Raw genomic sequence first — 18,557 nt, forward strand, 5'->3', positions numbered from 1 at the left:
ACACACACACACAGAGAGAGAGAGAGAGAGAGAGAGCCTCCGGATGCCTTAACATCATCTATCTACAATATATGACCGGGGTGAAACAAGACAGCGACCATTCCAAGTTTGTCCTCTGATATTTCATATACAATATCATACACACCCATAATGCAACATTTCGTACACAGTTTCTTTTCTTTTTTCTATTTTTTTCTAAATAACGCAGCACAAGTTTATGGGCCGATAAATGCGCATAATCACACACCCAATTGCTGATTATTGGCGAACCAATCAGACGTAATGAGTTGCTCAATACCCAATCAATGACCTTAATGTGAAAGGAAAGGCAGTGGTGATGCAAATGAAGTAATGACAGCAGTAGCAACAAAAATGGCAGCTTCTTCTTTACAGTGGCTGTTTCTTTTTTTTTTAGTGTTTGACATATGAACCCAGTTACACACACACACTCACACACACACACACACACACACACACACACACACATGCACACACACATCCACGCACCCGTGCGTGGACTCAAACAAGTGAGGGAAGTGAACGCAACACAATACAATGCAAGAACTTTAACGCCAACAGCTCATATCACAGGACTGCACAGGAGCAGAATCAGAAAACAGACCCAGCACAAGCTCATCTGTAGCATCCAGAGCTGTAGAGGAGGACACACACACACACACACACACACACCCTTGAAAGGCCACCTGGAGTTGTGTGGAAGTCATTTCAGACGGTTCGGGCCAACTGAGGCAGAATTATGGTATGTTTAACCCCCATCAGCTGTCCTAAACTTTGCCTCTGTGGCAGGTGATCCCACCTATATTTGCTGTGGGTGGTGAGTTGGGAGGGTTAGGGGGTCACGGAGCATTGCCTGTCCATCAGCCGCTTTGCCCCCCGTGCTCTAAATACTTCAGCGGAGGTGAGCCCCCTCTCATCGCCTCGAGTGTTCCTGGAGCCAATAAAACCGAACGATTAGTGGAGCTGTTCCCTTTTTTTTAGGGTGTCAGCTCGTTAAGGGAGTTAATAGTGGAGGTGTTTACTTTTGCATGACAGACAGGAGGGGTGGGCCGGGGACCTTAAACCAAGGAGGCCTGCACAAGTCCCTCTGCCGGCCCCCCTCCTCACCTGCGATTTGTTACGTACGACGCTATGCATGCAGCCCTGGAGTCAAAGAATCCGACTAATTCTCAAGTGGAGCCGTTCGGCGTGGGTCGAGGGCCATCACGCCGGCAGTCCGAGAGCTCGTATACGTTGAAGACACTCACCTGTGTCCTTGCTGCCAGCACGCCCCGCTCACATAGCCTGCTTTCCCTGCCAACACCGCAACTGTGTTATGAATTTTCAGCACGTGTGGAACAGTCTGCTGACCTCATTCCTGTCGCAGGAACACTACCCCTCACCTAATTCACACAGCACGGCACATACTGTACTTTTTGTTTAGCTCGATCGTCAGTCTGCGTGTTGTGTGCTGTGTGAAAGAGACAGGAGGCTTGGCAGCATGGTGCAGTGAGTGAATCGAGGCAGCAGGGGATATGGTCGTCTCTTAACTGTGCAAACACACGCAGGCGTGACAGACGAAATTAGGAAATATTATTTGGTAAACCTCCAAAACTGCAAACTGCATCGGCTGGATCTCATCCAGTCAAACAAGTTGTGTTTGCACCGCGCAAGGGCAAAAAGACATCAACGTGAAAAATTGTCTTTGAATTCCTAAAGGTCATACCCTCCCCGTGGTCAAATGACAGAGATGTGATATTCTCTTTCATAGCTTAGAGGTTAAAATGTGGGCATTGGATCACACACAGACACACGCATTAATTCACTTCATGGCAGCTTGTGAATTAATCCAAAATCATCACGTTGGTCTCATCTTGAACTTGAATTTTGTTCATACATTTAAAAAAAAATGTTCTTGCCATAAAAAAGAATCTTTTTAAATACCCCACTGTGTCTTTGTCACAGCGAGCTAATAGATTGAGGCTCCCTCAAATCCAGCCAATAACACACAACAGATCTCCACGCAATGTGATTGTGTTATTCAAATATAACTTCTCAATCTGGAAGAGAGAGACAACAGATTGTTTTCTCACTGTGAAACGTCTGATTTAAATGTAATGCGATTCTAGATTTTGCCTTTGTTTGCGCTGTCTGATGACTGTGTTTTTTTGTTTGAGAATGTAAACTGAACATCCAGTTAGCATTACCCAGGCGCAGACTACATCCGTGTGTCTACATCAGATCTGGTTTTGCATCATCATGGATGCACTGCACTTTCTGGCTGTATTTATATATCAAAACTGATTCTGTGATGCATGTTAGTGAGCTGTTTTTAGATTTATCTTGTCTCTTTTTGAATTTAAGAAAACATCTTGACTCCAAAGAGGCACATGACAAGTGGAGATAAGGATATGAGTAATATAGTGAACTTAATTATCACATTAATTGTGGTGGTAGTTAATCCAGATGCATATATATATATATATATTGCGACTGTAGTCCACTGTTTTTCTCTGTAAGCTAAAACACAACCGCCTGCGCCACATGCTGATAAAGTGGAATCGCAGGATATATATATTGGCAGCACTTGTGCATTTTGAATGCTCGCGTGAGATATAAAGCATGTAACAAGAATGATAACCTGTGTTTTGTCTATTTTTTGATCTTATGTTTTTTGAATAAGTGCAAATACATTTCCCCAGGAAGAAAAGGGGGGCGAGACAGAGGAAACTAGTTTTTTAACGTATTCTGTTTAGAATTGTAAATGTATTGCATAGGCCCTGCTGTCCAATTACATATATCTTTCATGTATGAAATCATGCATGTCTTTTTCTCTAAAAGGGGGAGGGCTGGCACAAAGGGAGCAACCCCGACTGCAGCAGAACAGTGTGCAGCCCACATGAAAAATAAGGTCTAGTGTCGGAGCCCCGGAGCCCTGGGCAAGGAATGCAGCTCCATCAGCACACAGGCCAGGGAGGGGAGCTGCTCTCCTCTCCACTCCTGACTCCTGCTGTATTATCCTTGTCCTATTGTGAGGCAGCTGACCCTTCGGGTCCTAAATCAGACTTTATGGAAAATACATTTCAGATCACGTCCTTAATTAGCCCTGCGATGATAAATATTGTTTCTTGCGCTGCGAAGTGTTTTATTTTTCCACATACTAAAAATAATCTTTAAAGATGCAGGAGGAAGAAAAAAAAAAGAAAAAGGCTGCTTATTTATTTATTTTCACTTCTTTTATTCAGATTTTCAAAACAATGACTTGCTGCTGGGGACTAAATTTCAGTGACCCAAATTTTGTAAAATTACTTTGAACTTTTCAAACAAAGCTCTTTGGATGCTTAACAGCATAACTCATCTCATTCAGGATGTCCTGCTGCTTTCACTGTCACTTTTTATTATAGTATATTCACTTGATTGTATAAACTCTTTATTTTTAATTTATTTTAATTTCTAATTAGGCCTATTTTCAGAGCACACAATGCAGCATTATTCTGTAGCGGAGGAGCTAAAGTTAGCAGTTTTACCTTTTGTATGATGGAGGGAGAATGCTTTGCCACGCAGGCACAAACCTAATCTCAATATCCTTATATCATATTTGATTCCAAGTCATTGCTTGAGAAAGAATAAAATCATACAGATTCCCTTATCAGGCAGAATGATTTAATATAGTCAGGATAACCTGGGATCAAGTCTTAATCACTGACTGTAAATGTGTTGTCAGTCTTCTGGAAGACTACTGGGAAACCAGACCCTAATAAAACCAGAGGAGTGACACTGAGCGAAACCAATTTCAAAGTCACTCTGAATGGAAACATTCATTTTACAGCCACGTGCCATGAAGCCCCCAAAAATGCATGTATGCATCCGAAATGTGCCGTTTTTGCACTTTTCTGATACAAAATTCGAACACATCCTCTATATAACTATCCTTAATCACACACATACGAAACGCAACATACACCCGTCTGCAAACACACACTCGCACACAATCAAACAGCAATGACATTTCATCAGCTAGAAAATCACTTTTTTGTCCCCACAGTAGACTAAAAGAACCATTTCTTGGAACAACTCATCCCATTTCTGGCAGCATTACTGATAGCTGTTATAGAAATCGTACAGTAGAGTGTATACTGTAGATCTGTCATCGTTTGAAACCATAAATAAAATGCGCTTCATATCCCTGTGAGTATTTTTTTTTTCACATTTAGACATGTTGGCCTGCAGCTATATATGTATATAAAGCGCATGTTTGCATGTCCACACTGTATGACATGTATAGAAGCTAGTGAGTATATATGCTCATGTATGTGTGATCCACCAGGTAACGCGTGTGACCCTCTTCCACATTTGCTAGCTCTGGCTGTTCACTGGCCAAACAGAGAACCCAGAGCGAGTGTCCATCAACCAAACAACCTCAACATATTCAGAGCCTCTAATCCGAGAAGAACAAACAGGTGAGCAGAGCATGAAAGCGGGGCATTTATCAGTCAGCTTTCCCTTTGCACAAACTCTGAAGGCGAGCTAACTGCGTGGGGGGACACAGACTGGGGACAAGTTAGCTTCAAAGCCCTGAAGAAGTTAAAGGGCTTTGGGGCTCGGACAGCAGGAGCATGGAGGACTTCACAGCCTTACCTGATGGGGTTTTTGGTCTGTGTTGCCACCACACGGAAGGCTCTCTGACTGCGTTTTCTTTTCAAGTGTCTGTTTGAAGTCAGCAGGCAGAAAGGTCACGCCCTCTTGGTCGCAGCAGGTTCGTCGGAGCAATGGTGGATGGCCAGCGGCTATTGCTAACGTTCAGACTTTCGCCTTTGTCTTTGTATTCACAAAAAAAAATACAAAAAATAAAGGAGGATGTAAAGCTATTGATCCGGCGCCTGGGCACCTTAAGAAGTTTTGGTGACGTACTCCCAGAATTCCAGGTATTTCCAGGGTTTTCCAAAGCTATATGGTTTGGGATTTAGGGACTCCCAGGTCACAAGAAGAACAAATCAGGATGACACCATCACCTGAAACAGAAAAAGAAAGAAAGAGAAACGCAGTTAGGAACATGTTTTGAACACAGTTGGAAATCATGACAGCAAAGATGGAGTTCCGATGCAGTCCCAGCTGTGCGCCCGCAAGTTGTGTACCTCGTCTCTGCAGTCTGAGCACACAATAAATGTCTTTCAGGAGAGGCAGACCAGAGCAGCATAATACCATCAAGACTTCAAAATTAATTTGCTGTTTTCAGAGCCAGCAAAAATTCATCTATATAATTATTTGTGTGCTGCTACTGAAGGAAAGCCTCTTGTGATTTCAAGATTTCTTTTAATAGTCAATGAACTGCTGTGACTAATTTCTCCTCCCGTACCACTCAAGACTTTTTAAAAATGAGAATTGTGGAAAGACTTCCGGAGGAACTTAATTTCCCTGTAACCAGAACAAGACATATTCCTGTAATAGCATATATAATTGCCTGTTCTGCAGAGGATCCTCCGTATGCGCCAACAAAGTCTCATAGACAATACATATTTATTCAACTGTCAAATACAGCGATGGGGGAAAAAAAAAAAAAAAAAAAAAACATGTTTAAAAAAAAAAGACTTTGAATTCCACATGGGCCTGGTTTGTGAAGCTGGGTAAATATGCTTGTCATATGTTCCGATAGTTCCACAGCGACAGAGATTTTAGTGAGGGAATACAGGCGGGAGAGGCAGACGGTTTGTGATAACTGAATAGCTCTTTTGAAGCCACTTCCATTTGGAAAAACCCTATGCGATTATTTTTACCTCTGTGTGGTTAGACTTGAGTTAAAGCCCGTGTTTAATTGTTCCCAAGAGTTCTTATTGTGGTGCTGATAAGGAGCTCGGGGAGCAACATTTAAAACTGCAACAAAAATAACTCTTTGCTCATTGGCCACAGGTCTGAAAGAATGACAACAAAGGGTCCATGCGGCAAAGAGAAAGAAATGAAAAAGAGAGAGACAGGCACACGGGGGCAGAGGTTATGTATGGGTGTGATGAGCGTGCAGCTGAATTGTTTTATCAGTTTCTCTCGGTTCAACTCAGGGTTTTTGGAATCGCATCGCTTATTTTTGAAAATATCAATTTGAATAATGATCCTCTTGTGTTAGTACACACTGCATTACTTGCTAATCAACAAATTAATTATTTTCACGACAGTGTTTCATCGGCGGTTACAGCAGACGGAGAGCGTGGCTGTTAATTCGTCATCCCTCTTCCCTCGCTCTGTCCGCGGCCATGACTTCCCCGGGTTTTGTCAGAGCGACCTGTGGGAGTGTGTGTGTCGGATCAATAGCCCACCCACAGCAGAGCCGCGGGCCATCCCTGACCTGGGCTATTGATTAGGCCTGGCTCAGCTGCCAATAGCAATGTGCTGGATGTGACACCGGGCTAAGACAGGAGCTGAGGAAGGGGGATTCTGAATTGCCGGTGGCAGCCCCACAGCACACCGCAGATAAAAGTCAATTCCACTTAACCAAATCACTGACAACTAAATAGTTAGCAGACAGAATGCCGAGAGTCTCTGATGGCGGCAGCTGGATGGCTTCGGGGATTTCCTCGCCCCTGACCTGTGTCGGGGAGCACAACAGGCCGTGGGAGCAACACTGTGACGTACGCGGGCCTCTGTTTGTGCAGGAGGCATGACCTCTGTCAGTCTGTTTGTCTTTTAATCTGGTCACTTCTCAGTCAGCGAGATACACCTGTGTCATTAATACATCAGGGACACCATCTATCAGCGTCTCCCAGTGGGTTGATTATCTAGGATGATCCCTAATATGATCAGTTCTTTGGTATTGATCGATGTTCTCAGCATTTAGAAAAAAAAAAAAAAAAAAGAACATGTAAATAAATCTACAAGTACAATAATCATATCACATTCATATATATGAAAGATACCTGAAGAATGATTTTAAGTATAGCGAAAAGAATGCTGCCTCCTGTGAAGTGTTTTTTACTGCATGACCGTTAATCTATTCTTGCAGCAAATCATCAGTATATAAAAGCAACTGTCAGCCGCGAGCTTTACAGTAGTGTTTCCTGTGGCTGCACGCGCAGACATAATGCAGTCCCACTGAAGTTGTCAGACTCCTTTCAATCCATCTTGCTCCCGGTCATTACCAGTCCATATTAGAGTAGTTTACATGTCACTTTACCGGTCCTTTGCCTCGTGAATGTAATTCTGTGGCCACTGCCTCCTTGTGCATTCAGCACCTATCTATGGCTCCATATCTCTCCCAGTAATTGCTGAGTGACAGAAAGGCAATACTGGCCACTTCATTATAGGACAGCCAGACTGACTGGACACTGGCCTCTTGGCTCCAGGTCACCGTGGCCAGACTGACCTTATCTGCCCAGGTCGTCGGGGGTCAGTCACCCAGAATTTATAAGGACTTTACTAGAGTTGCCGTGGGTGCCATACAGCAAGGTCGCCTGACCCCGGCGGACTGCTTATATCAGGTATTGATTGCAGTTTGTCTACTTCAGTTGAGGCTGGACTAATCTCCCAACACTAGGGTCTCAGGGGCAAAGGCTTCAGTGTAAAGTTAAGTATTGGAAGTAACAAGAGTGATGGTGGGGCGAGTGGATACTAGTAACCATAAGAGGGGCCCAGCAAGAGTTGTGGGGCTTTGGGGTTTAAAAAAACAATACGTGTAAGAACAGAGAGATGTAGTAGCAGGACTGGAACTACAACTGCTGCCCCAAACCTGGAAAAAGGTTCTATTCTTAGTGTGCACTTGGGGGATGAAGCTCTGTGCATGACAATTTTATTGAGGGATGAAATAAAGGATGCTGTAGCAAGATGTATTGAATGACTGCAGTACTGCACCTCGACTTTGAGTGGGTCTGCGGGCTTCTTGCTGTCTTTCTAAACTGACAGGAAACCAATCAGCTGTGTGTATGAATTTAACATGTACCTTTTCTCACATCGCTTAACATTTTCCTTATTGACTTATAACAACTTGTTCCCAACAAAATGCAGTTAATCCAGTTAAAATATTTAGCAATGAGCAGTAAAAAGTAAAGTAAATTTAAAAATGTAAATGTCATGTTACTTCTACTTCTAATCTGCTACATTTCAGAAGGAACATTTTTCATCAGAAGAGTTAAATCATCAGAAATCATTTTACTATAATATTGACATAACTCTGGAAAAGACCATCCTGCCTCACAATTCTTTTACTTTAACATTAAGTACATTTTCCAGCCATAACTTTTGTACTTTCACGTAAGTGAAACCTTAAATGCAGCACTCTTTCTTGTAGCTGAAGTATTTCTGCGCACACTTGAGTGTAAGATATGAGGACTTCTTCCACCACAGGCTCCGAGTCTTTCTGTCAACCACCCTTAGTTACAGCATATGGATAAAAACATGTGTGATTGTTAGTCTGAAACTAAATGTGTATTTGTGTGCGTGCGTTCGTGCGTGTGTGTGTTTGCACCAGCTTGTGTCTGCGTGAGACCCTTTATGTACATACTAAAGCATCCCCGACGCTCGTTAGATCTTTTCTCTCGGCAGCTGCTTGGCACCGTTCATATTAAATCACAATAATGGCAGATGAGCTCTCGCGCTGCGGAGACAAGCATCTGTTTGAAACTGCACTTTATTACACTTTGTTCCTTTAATCAAAAAAACTATGCGAAAAAGATAACCCGGTTTTAAAAATCCCAGATAAACAGCAACGATTGCATCTTTAAATAATAAATGATCCCCTGCCTCTTACAGACGGGAATATAACTGAAAATAATTGAAGACAACAACGTCCTATAAGAGCACCACTCGAGCAGTGCTGATTCAGAATCCCTCATAACTTCAAACATTCAGTCATAAAGTATGGATAATCCGCAAAAGAAAGCCATGCGTCTGTGTACAATTTCCTTCTAATTAAGGCTACAGGATGGGGTCTACCTTTGTTAAAGTTGATGTGTGTTTGTTAGGCTTCCTGAGAAAACTGTACCCCTGGCAAATTAGGGGTGGAATACAAAACGAAACAAACAATAACACTCTAATATGATCTGCAGTCAAGGAATAAATATTTCACAATCTGTCTACATTTGACACACTTTCAGTCGAGAACAAAGGATTCCTAAGTAACAAATTGCCCAAACTTGGTCTTGAGACAATAACCTCTTTGACCTGAATTAATTTGCAGAATACGCAAGCGACTTCCACTCCGCGACTGTGCATGTAATCGTTCCGCAATTTGTTTGGAATTTAAGGACACCTTGTTTCCTCCTTTTTTTTAAGTTGACAAGAAACTTCTGTTGGCAGGCGCGGGAAGGGAACAGACTGGAACAGATCAGGAAGTTAACAAATAAAAAATCCAGGGTAAGCTAAATCAGGTAAGGCACAGCTAAAGACGTACGCAAAACATAAAGACGTGCCAGTTTATAACCACTGGTACCCAACACTGATTAAAAAAAATGCATTTCTAACAGTCATAGTGTGCATCTATTTGACAATATAGGTGATAGCAAAATAAAATACAACACATCCATTTCTTTGTACTCTTTAATCTGAATCCAACGTTTTCTTTCTGTTATACAAACTACTGCATGATGTGCCACCAATATTATGACGACATCCGCCCATGGATTCATCTTCAACTTTTCGCGGCACAGAGCTAAGATTCATGAGTTCGCTGCATGGTTCACAGCATGGTACGTTGGTGTGTCTTCCAACCTCAGAACTTGTACTTGGGTTACAGGGGGCCCTGTTGAGCCCCTGCTGGTGAATCTATCCACTTGGAGCAAAGTAGTAACTGCGCACAAGGATTTTTTCACAGTGGACTGCTTCAGCAACTACATGGAGCATACTATGGAGTTTGTCTCTCTCTCTCTCTCTAACCTTAATGGATACCGCTATCCTGTCAGGAGCACGTCATCACGAAAATGTTGAAATCAGCTTCCTCCAACGTCATATCCCAACTGCCCTTCCTGTTTCCCTCAGCGATACATCACGATGCAAAATGCTTTTACAGTTGGACATCGTGTTCACATCCTTGAGATGATGACACACACAACAGCGTTTTACTGTACAAGGCCAATGGTGAGAGTATGAAGAATCAGGTAAGCACCGTGCTGATGAAGGTGATGCTTTCCATTCTCTTGTCTGTGAACGAGGCCGGCGGTGTGCTGTGTGTCTAAGGGGGATAAGGCAGTGCTTGATGATTAATCACTGGACATAATAAAGCTTCTCACCATGAGCACACAGTCCAGCTGATTCTATGATATGATTGGGGCCGATTAGAAAAGAGAAATAATCATTCCTTACAGTGCATTCGTAGCACACCCTAATGATGTCTTCTGATTGGACCTCGCAGAGAAGATAATAAGGCCCGTCTTCAGAATGGACTCCAAGATTATTTCTTTAACTTCATGAAATGGGGCCACGGGCCTGGATGCTGCAGATTTGAGGATTAAGATAAGCTGACCTTTCACATTATGTTGCCATGTATAAAAGATGTAGTTTACAGTCCCTCATCACATTAGACCTTATCAATGGTGAGAGCCTCTGTGAAGCCCCTTTGAACATCACAATGGTTTTTCAGGCTGGTATACAACAGGGCCTCTACCCCCTAGTGCGGGATTACTGTGCTTGTGTGTGTATGTGTGCTGAAAGGGGTGTGTTGTGGACGTGCATGCTCGCTTGTTTGGACAATACTGAAGTACTAATCCAGTGTAAAAACTTTATTCTATCGCCTTTCTTTTTCACGGCCACGAGAGACGAAAATAAAACTAAAAAGAAAATAAATCTTGAGAGTGGTTAATGGCTCAATTTAAATGATGTGGCCCATTACGTTAAACAGATTTGACAGCGATGGAGTATTAGCACAGCATCATGGGTGTGTATCAAACATTTTATCTTTCATACAACGCGTCAGGCTCGGCCCCCCGAATGTTACCCCCTCATGTTGTCGGGACAGGTCGCCCTGCTCCGCCAGTTAGACACTCAAGAGGAAAACAGCAAGGAGCATTTCATTTCCACAGCTCTCCAAAATATTACTGTCATGAGTCTGGTATTGAATCTTAACATCTAAGTATTCTATGAAAAACTGAGGGGAAAAGCTGTCAAATGGAAGGCAAAGTGTCGCTTGTTTCAAATGCAAACCAGCATGTTTAAAACATTTTCCCCGGGTCAAGTGATATGACGTTGAAGCTAGAGGAGTGATCCACCTGTCAGTTACAAATACTGTCACTTGTTTCAATCTGAAAACAAGCAAAACTATATTTGAAACAAGTCAAACGATCTCACCCCGATGGCAGATCTGTTTTCTCTTGTTCTTATTTGAGACAAACCTAAATTGAACTAAATAACTTTTTTACAACATATTGGGTGCTCATGAGCACCCTTCAACACTGTTTGCTGGGGCTGGGCTGAGGAGCTATAGGCTTTTTTATAGGCGTCAGACTACTGGCCAACGTCTTCAGGCTTCTTTGATGTGGGAGGCATTGCTTACCCCTATAACTTACAGCCCAGCTCTGCAGGGACTTATTTTTATAACCTCTATTATTTTCTATCATAAATATTCAAATCCAGATCTTAAATCCAGAGCTTAGTGAGGAGAATAGCCAAAAACAACATGCAGCTCTTCAGCTTCCCCCAGCTCCTGCTCTTCTATAGAAAATCATTATGAAGATTAATACAGAAATCAAACAGAATGCTGAGACGAGACTGTAGTCCCCAGTAAAAATAATGCACTCATATGAAAGACTCGGGATGGAATTTCTGGTCAAGGATCTTGGGCTTTATTGTTCTTTATTTGTTTGAGCGTTTTGACACATTCTGCATTTCCTCCTTTTGGCTGTGAATTAATATTTGCAGCTTGAATATTAATCCTGATTCAGTAGTGGATTAGTTTGCCATTGTCCCCTCTGTGCTGAGCCCTAAATAAAGGCGCTGACATGGAGAGGAAATCTATACCTCTCTGCCCTGCAAACAAAGACCTCTGCACCCAGAGATAACACATGTCCCTGCAACACAGACCCCCCTACTCTACCCACACGCTGGATCCTCCATCTCCCTCTACCCTTTCTTTCTCCCGCAACCATCATTTCCACATTTCCCCTTCTTCTCACCACTCTCTTCCTCCCTCTCTCTCTCTCTCAGAAAAAACTTTGCCATGGTAGATTTGCAAGGCAATTGTGCCCTTAAACCGCGCCTCTTCCTCAGCTTATGCCATGCATTTTCCAGAGTTTATCAAAGAATACAATGGGGTTATGCTTTCACCATTATTCTCCAGGCAAGAACAGTAATTTAAATGCACCAGTACTACTGAGGCAGGGCGCAGCCCTGCTGTCTCACTATGGAACAGAGAGAGATGAAAATGCGTTACAAAAAACGCACTGCATTACTTTGTTGACCTTTCCTGTTCTCATAGTTTACAAACAGCTGTGAAGCTCCTTCCTCTGGGCTCTTTGTACATCAGAGACTAGGACTGATGGAGGCACGCCATGCTTAAATGAAGGGCTTTTTCTAACTTGCCTCCGTTGTGGCTCACAAACACAACCTAACAAACACACATTTACTTTATCTCCGCCGCCAAAGCAGTTGCCAAAGTGAGGGAGGAAATACATAGTGAAACAGATATGATGGCATCCTTTCATGTAAGTATATATTTTAACACACAGTCTGTTCAACAACAAAAGGAGGAAAAATCTAAACATATGCACACATCAATGCAGCCACCCACACACAGAAACAAGTCTAATTTTCTCAGACGTTGTAATACCTTCGGCGGGTATTTTTGTAAAAGTTAGTCTGTTTTCTTAGTAATTTGAGCTAAAGTTGCACTGTTAGTTTGATGAAACTAAATGTGTGTTCCACAGTTCATCTCGGCCTCGTGTCCAAATGAATTGCATGCTGCTGTCAACAATGACACTAATAAGCACATACCTGCAAGCTCATATAGTGAGATATCTGCACACACGCACAGACACACATGCATGCACACACGTTTTATCACGGTATCGCGAAAGTGGACGGGAACACTGAGCGCCGTGCCTCAGATGGCGTTTCTACACGTGTGACCCAAGGCCGGCTGCCAGGTGAATATTAACAGGGAACTGAGAGGAGAAGGAGGAGGAGGAGGAAGGTACAGAGGACAGGGGATGACGAGGACAAGGGGTTAGGGAGGGAAATTGGGAGGGGAAAGTGTAAAGAGAGGAGGAAGGGAGAAAGGAAGCAAGGGAGGATGATACGGTGAAGAGCCAGAGGAAGACGGTGGAGTGCAGCAGACAGTTGGAGATGGGCTGGAGTAGCCTGGTCAGCCTGATGAGAATGGGCAGCCATAGTGATGCCATTATGTTGGTAATCAATCCATTGGTGTCTGCTTGTCTGGGTGGGCAGTGCTCGCAGTCTGGAAGGGGTTAATGGGAAATCAATGAAAGGGATGTGCTTATGAGCAGGACATGGGGAAAGAGGGACATGGGGGAGAGAGTGCAGAGAGATAGAGGGGCGGGGAGGGGGAGATAGGAACATTGTTTCCTGTGATAGCAGCAGACTTCCCAGATGTTATCTGTCATTCAAAGGAGCACTCTGGTGACCAGATGTTTAGGCTCAATGTGGTGGAGTGGGTATACACCCTACTGGGGGATCAATATAGGTCAAGTGCATGGTAATATTCATCACTCCTCTACACGCACAAGACATTGATGTCTTTGCAACACAGAGACTTCTGCTGAGAAGGAAAATAAATATATGTGTATATATATATATATATATATATTAAAAAAATCACACTCTGGTGATATGCTAATGTATTTCAGGAGCATGTATATCTGGCATGATGGTGCTTTCTCATTAATATGGATCGTATGTCTGGCCTGCATCAGCAATATCTCCTTCTTTCTTACGTCCATTACGGGAAACAAAGGGGAGCGCTGATTTGGAAAGAAAGGTAAAATAAATACAGCGCAAAAATCAGCCAGAGTAGTTTTCTGAAGGCCTCGGGCCATCTGGGGAGGTGGGGGTGGGGGGTTGGGGGGTTTGAAAGGGGGAACCGAGAGCAAGTCCCAGTGCAGTAAGGCTCTTTGTAGTTTGAGCAGTCTGAACTAGCCAGAGGCTTACTGCTCTAACCCTTACCACTCAGAGAGACTGTTTGGGGAAATTACACCACAGAGTAATAATTAATCAAGTAAACGCTGAACTGCTTTGATTTGGATTGCATTAACATATTATCAATAATGTATTAATCAAATACAAATAAACACCTCTGCATAATAGCATACTTAACTAACTAAAAATTTCACACATGGTGTAAAAGTTGGTCTTTAAGCAGTGAGAAAAAAAATCCCACAGCAAACTGCACAGGAAGAGTTTCTGTGCTTTTGGAAGTGACAACTTTCAGCACTTTACCGTCACTGTTCATCAACTCCCTTCTTCATCACCGCATCACCCATTTTCAAGTGCTTCTTCCGAGAGGCAGAGAAAATTATGAATTCATTTATTTACGCTTAACAATGGGCAAATGCATCATGCGGAAGAAATAAACACGCCACTGATGAAGCACTGGAAAACACAATGCAACGTAATTTGTGCAAAGCTACTCCAGGTTTGATTCCAAAAGTAGCTAAGTGGATTGAAGAAAACGAGTTAGTCACTTTTATCATTTGCAGAGGAGTCGAATCAGCTCTGCTTTTGTATTTTCACTTAAATGCATGTTCTGTTTCTCTCAGATAAGTTGTGTTGTTTAAAAGCATCCGTTCTCGCCTAACGCTTTGTTCATTGGGGGAACTTCATGCCCAGGGATTTTCTAAACACAATTCATCAAAGTGGAACGGCGGTCTTTTTTTTTTTTTTTTTGCTGCATTCCTAATCCTTTTTGCTGCAGATGAGAGATTTGCTGTTCAGACTCATTAAGATTAAAGCGTTTTGCCAGAGTTATTTAAGAATGCAAAGTTCCATGTGAGACCTCTCAGAGTTCAGAACAGAGGAAAATCCTATCGACACGCTCGGTGCACTGGGGGCTGATCTTAGCCTATATTTCTATATTTGGTGTCAGTGATTGAGTGATAGCATGTGAAATGGTTTTCCCTGCCGCAGTATGCTTCAGAGTTTGAATCACTTTTCCGTTCTTACCATCAGTAGGAGGTTGTGGGTGCGACTTCTCTTTTTGTCTCCACTTGTGAGATTAATATGGTTACCTGTAAACATGTTTTTTTCTTAAACTATGCCTTTGACTTGTGTTTGAAAGAGACCAGCTGCTTTTCATCAAAACATTTTTGTTTATTGAGTTTGATAATGAAGTTTAAACTGGCAGACAAATTAGTGAAGTGAAACAATGCATGCTCACAGACTGTAAATGTGCAGTTAACTCTGTAATACTTTGCTTTCTAGTACTATTTTGGCAGCGTAGACTTTGGCTGGGCTCTGGTTGAACAGACAATAGTTAATGTTTAGCTGGAGGAGATGGCAGTCCGTTGGCTGAAAAAGAAATTATCATTGGATCGGACTGTGTGTTAGTCTTCTGCCTAAGGATTTTTTAATATTGGCTTTTTTGGCCGCAGACCCGGTAGTCTTTTGGCCGCTCTAAAGCTGGAGAAAGACTCCGATCCCGTTTGTTGGGAGAACACAGCTCCAGTCTCGGCACCTTTCCCAAACTTTCCAACTCCAAGTGTCGCAATCTGGTTCCATTTTACAGCTGGCCTTGAGATTGTAACAGAGCTCCTTTCTCTCCCTCCTCAACCGCATATTTAATCCCTGTGCTTATGTCAAACTTAATTACAGGACCTTGTACGAAAAAATAACAAGTGAGCCTCATAGGGGTGGGAGAGAGGAAAGGCGAGTATTGAGGGAGGGAGAGAAAAAGTGACATAGGGAAAATGCTAAGAGGTGTGTTGGGGGGGGGGACAACAGAGACATTTAATCTGTGGACTCAGTGCGTTAAATGACCAAACAAAAAAGCTTTGATGTTAAAGTATTTTGGTTTTTAGCCGGCACTGGAACAGACAAAAGCTACTGGGAGACATCACCGGTGATATGTGTTGATCACTGAATCTTATATGATAAACATTGCTTGCCTAAAACACCAAAGAGAAACGTAAAGCATAAAGGAGCTGGCTTGCAAAACTCTAATGGCTAACCGACATCTTCGAATGAGGAGAACTAAAGAAGGCAAGACAGGGTCCTAGGAGCCCCTTCACCCATATTCTTTAAACTGCAACACTGCAAATTCTCCTGAACCCCTAAAAACCAAAGAGAAATAATCATTAGAATAGGTCAATCACACAGTTTGTGTGCATGTGTGTGCGTGCGTGTGCGTGTGTCTGTGCATGTGTGTTTGCGCACATAAAACTATTTACTCTGTAGAAGTGGAACAGCCAGGGAGAGAGATGTTTAGTCTGTCAGTTTAAAACTATTACCTCAAACTCTGAAAATATGAGCTGAGCCTGTCGTGCATCGACACAGGGAGACAGCACTGTGAAGAACAAACCTTTGAAAAGTCTAAATCAATTTTTGGGGGAGTAACATAACAAACGTTTCACCGCAGTAAAGAAAAGGGGATCTCTTTTTTTTTAACAGTTTGAAAAGCACATATTCATACAATCTTCATAAGGCAAAACAGCATAAATGCAGTATACATGAAGCCTTTTGAAACGGAGATGACAGGGAGGGAGAAAGGGAGAAGACACCGGGATGCTCCTAAGAGAAGCAGACAAAGCACACGGGAAGGACCACCACAGCCATAAGCAGCCCACGTTGCAAACACACACACACCAAACACACACACACACACACACTCGCCCATCAACCCTCCCTTTAGGCCAGCCCGCCGGCTGAAGCCTTCCCAGACTGGACTCGAGTGGCCGGGCGATGGACCAGAGGAGGGATAGAGGTTCCCATGCCACTGGTGCTGGAACTGGCGCGCCACCCGGAGGTATTTATAGCAGACCAGCACTAAAGGGCCGGGAGAGAGGGCATGCTTGTTTTCCTTTCCATTCCCCAGGCACTTTCACCAGGCCTCACATGTGGGTGTTAAATATATACCCAAATACTGGGAGCAACATTGTGGGGGCAGAGAATAAGAGGCAGCAGGCTCCCTTGAAACAGGAGTGCAGGGAAGGCGGCAGAGAGAGAGAGATGGAGAGAGGAGAGTAGAGTAAAGAAAGAAAGAAAGAAAGAAAGAAAGAACTGTTAAAAAATGGCGAAAGAACGGCTGTTAAAAAGCCAAATGTGAAAGAAAGAATGGAAGATGAATGAATCTGTGCGATGCTTCCCAAGCTCGAAGGGGCCTACAAAAGTGACGCAGGCTCAGAGACAGCCACAGGACCCAGACGAGGATCAGAGGTGAGGACCGAGCTGAACCCAGATCATCTAGCGGAGAGGCAGGGGGAAAGTCCAGACAAGACAAGGCGGCATTTGCAGGGAGGTAGAGGAGCGGTCCTGTTGTTGTGGCCTCCTTAACATCAAATGATATCTGGATCCAAGAAGCAGCCCTCCCTATCTCCAGCTGCTTCCTCTATATACTCTGTGATGTATGTTTCTCTCCCGCTCTCGTGCTCTCACTCTCTCTGCATGGGAATTCCAGAGTGACATTATTACTATGATGAAAACAGACCCTATAAATACTGAGCACTATGATGAATATAACAGCGATTATGGGGGCAGCGATAATTAGATCAGGAAAAGAAAGAGAGACTCATTGAAGTTTGCTCTGTTTTTGTGTTTGGGAATTCCTTTCTACCGTGTGTCTTAATGTATGAAGAATTACAGAGGCGGCGGCGGTGTGGTAATCATCTGGGTTTCTAGGAGGGCCTCCCGGGGCCTCTTCAGTGATCCTCTCTCCTGTTTCAGCTCTCTGCTCCCTCTCACATCTCTGTAAAAGCCACCCCGCTGTCTGTGTTTTTTTTTAATGGCGCTTTGGTCAACAAACAATTAAAAAGCTGCCCCACAGATGCCTGTAAAAAAAAATGAAATGGCAGGAACTTATGAGTGCTCCCAAATGGGACCATCCGGCAGCTCCTGCTATCTTTTCCATCCAGTTTTGTGCTCGTCAGGTTTTTGCCTTCGTCAGCAGCTCTCCAACCCGCCCAGGTCCAGCTTAGATCTTTAAGTCCTAAGACTACAGCTTTAACAACACCCTGACCTGAGCCCCTGTCCAAATCCCCACTGTACAGCAGCCATCCCACTGGCTGATTGCGTCAGAAAGATTCCACAGCCATGGCCTGTGTTTTTTCATACTTGTGGGAAAATAGCAGTTCATGTTTCCTTGGATGCTTCACACATTCCTCACCCTGTCTTCACATTGCGGGGCCCCAGAGACTGGGTAGGGCCAAAGCCACTCAAGAGGAGGTGCTTGGCAGATAAGAGGTGTGGCTAAATGAAAAAGGAAGGCACATTTTTTTTTTATTGTTTATTTAGGGAGGGAGTTGCTAGGCAATGTGAACTCCAAAAAGGCACTAATTGCATTTCCCTGAGTTTGATGAGTATAGCAGAACTTGGACAGAAACTTTCCAGCTCATTTAACCTCTCAGGACACAGCTGGGAATTATAGATAACAGAACATCTGGAAGTCACAAAAATACTTCTCCAGCATCTAATCCAGACTAATT

The 18,557-nt window shown here is 43.3% G+C and overlaps 1 protein-coding gene across 17 annotated transcripts in view; it reads right to left on the reverse strand.

The window, feature by feature from the left end:
* The window catches only part of zfhx3b (zinc finger homeobox 3b), a 349,963-nt gene that overhangs the window by 150,922 nt on the left and 180,484 nt on the right, over positions 1-18,557 (reverse strand). For 16 of the 17 annotated variants that reach the window (XM_030413357.1, XM_030413363.1, XM_030413358.1 and 13 more), the window contains one exon: positions 4,636-5,009. The gene's annotated coding sequence lies outside the window, so the exon portion shown is untranslated. The remainder of the gene's footprint in view (positions 1-4,635; positions 5,010-18,557) is intronic. The other variant, XM_030413365.1, reaches the window with a different exon arrangement.

This window comes from Sparus aurata, chromosome 4 (assembly GCF_900880675.1).
Source record: "Sparus aurata chromosome 4, fSpaAur1.1, whole genome shotgun sequence".
In the NCBI taxonomy this organism is placed as follows: Eukaryota; Metazoa; Chordata; class Actinopteri; order Spariformes; family Sparidae; genus Sparus; species Sparus aurata.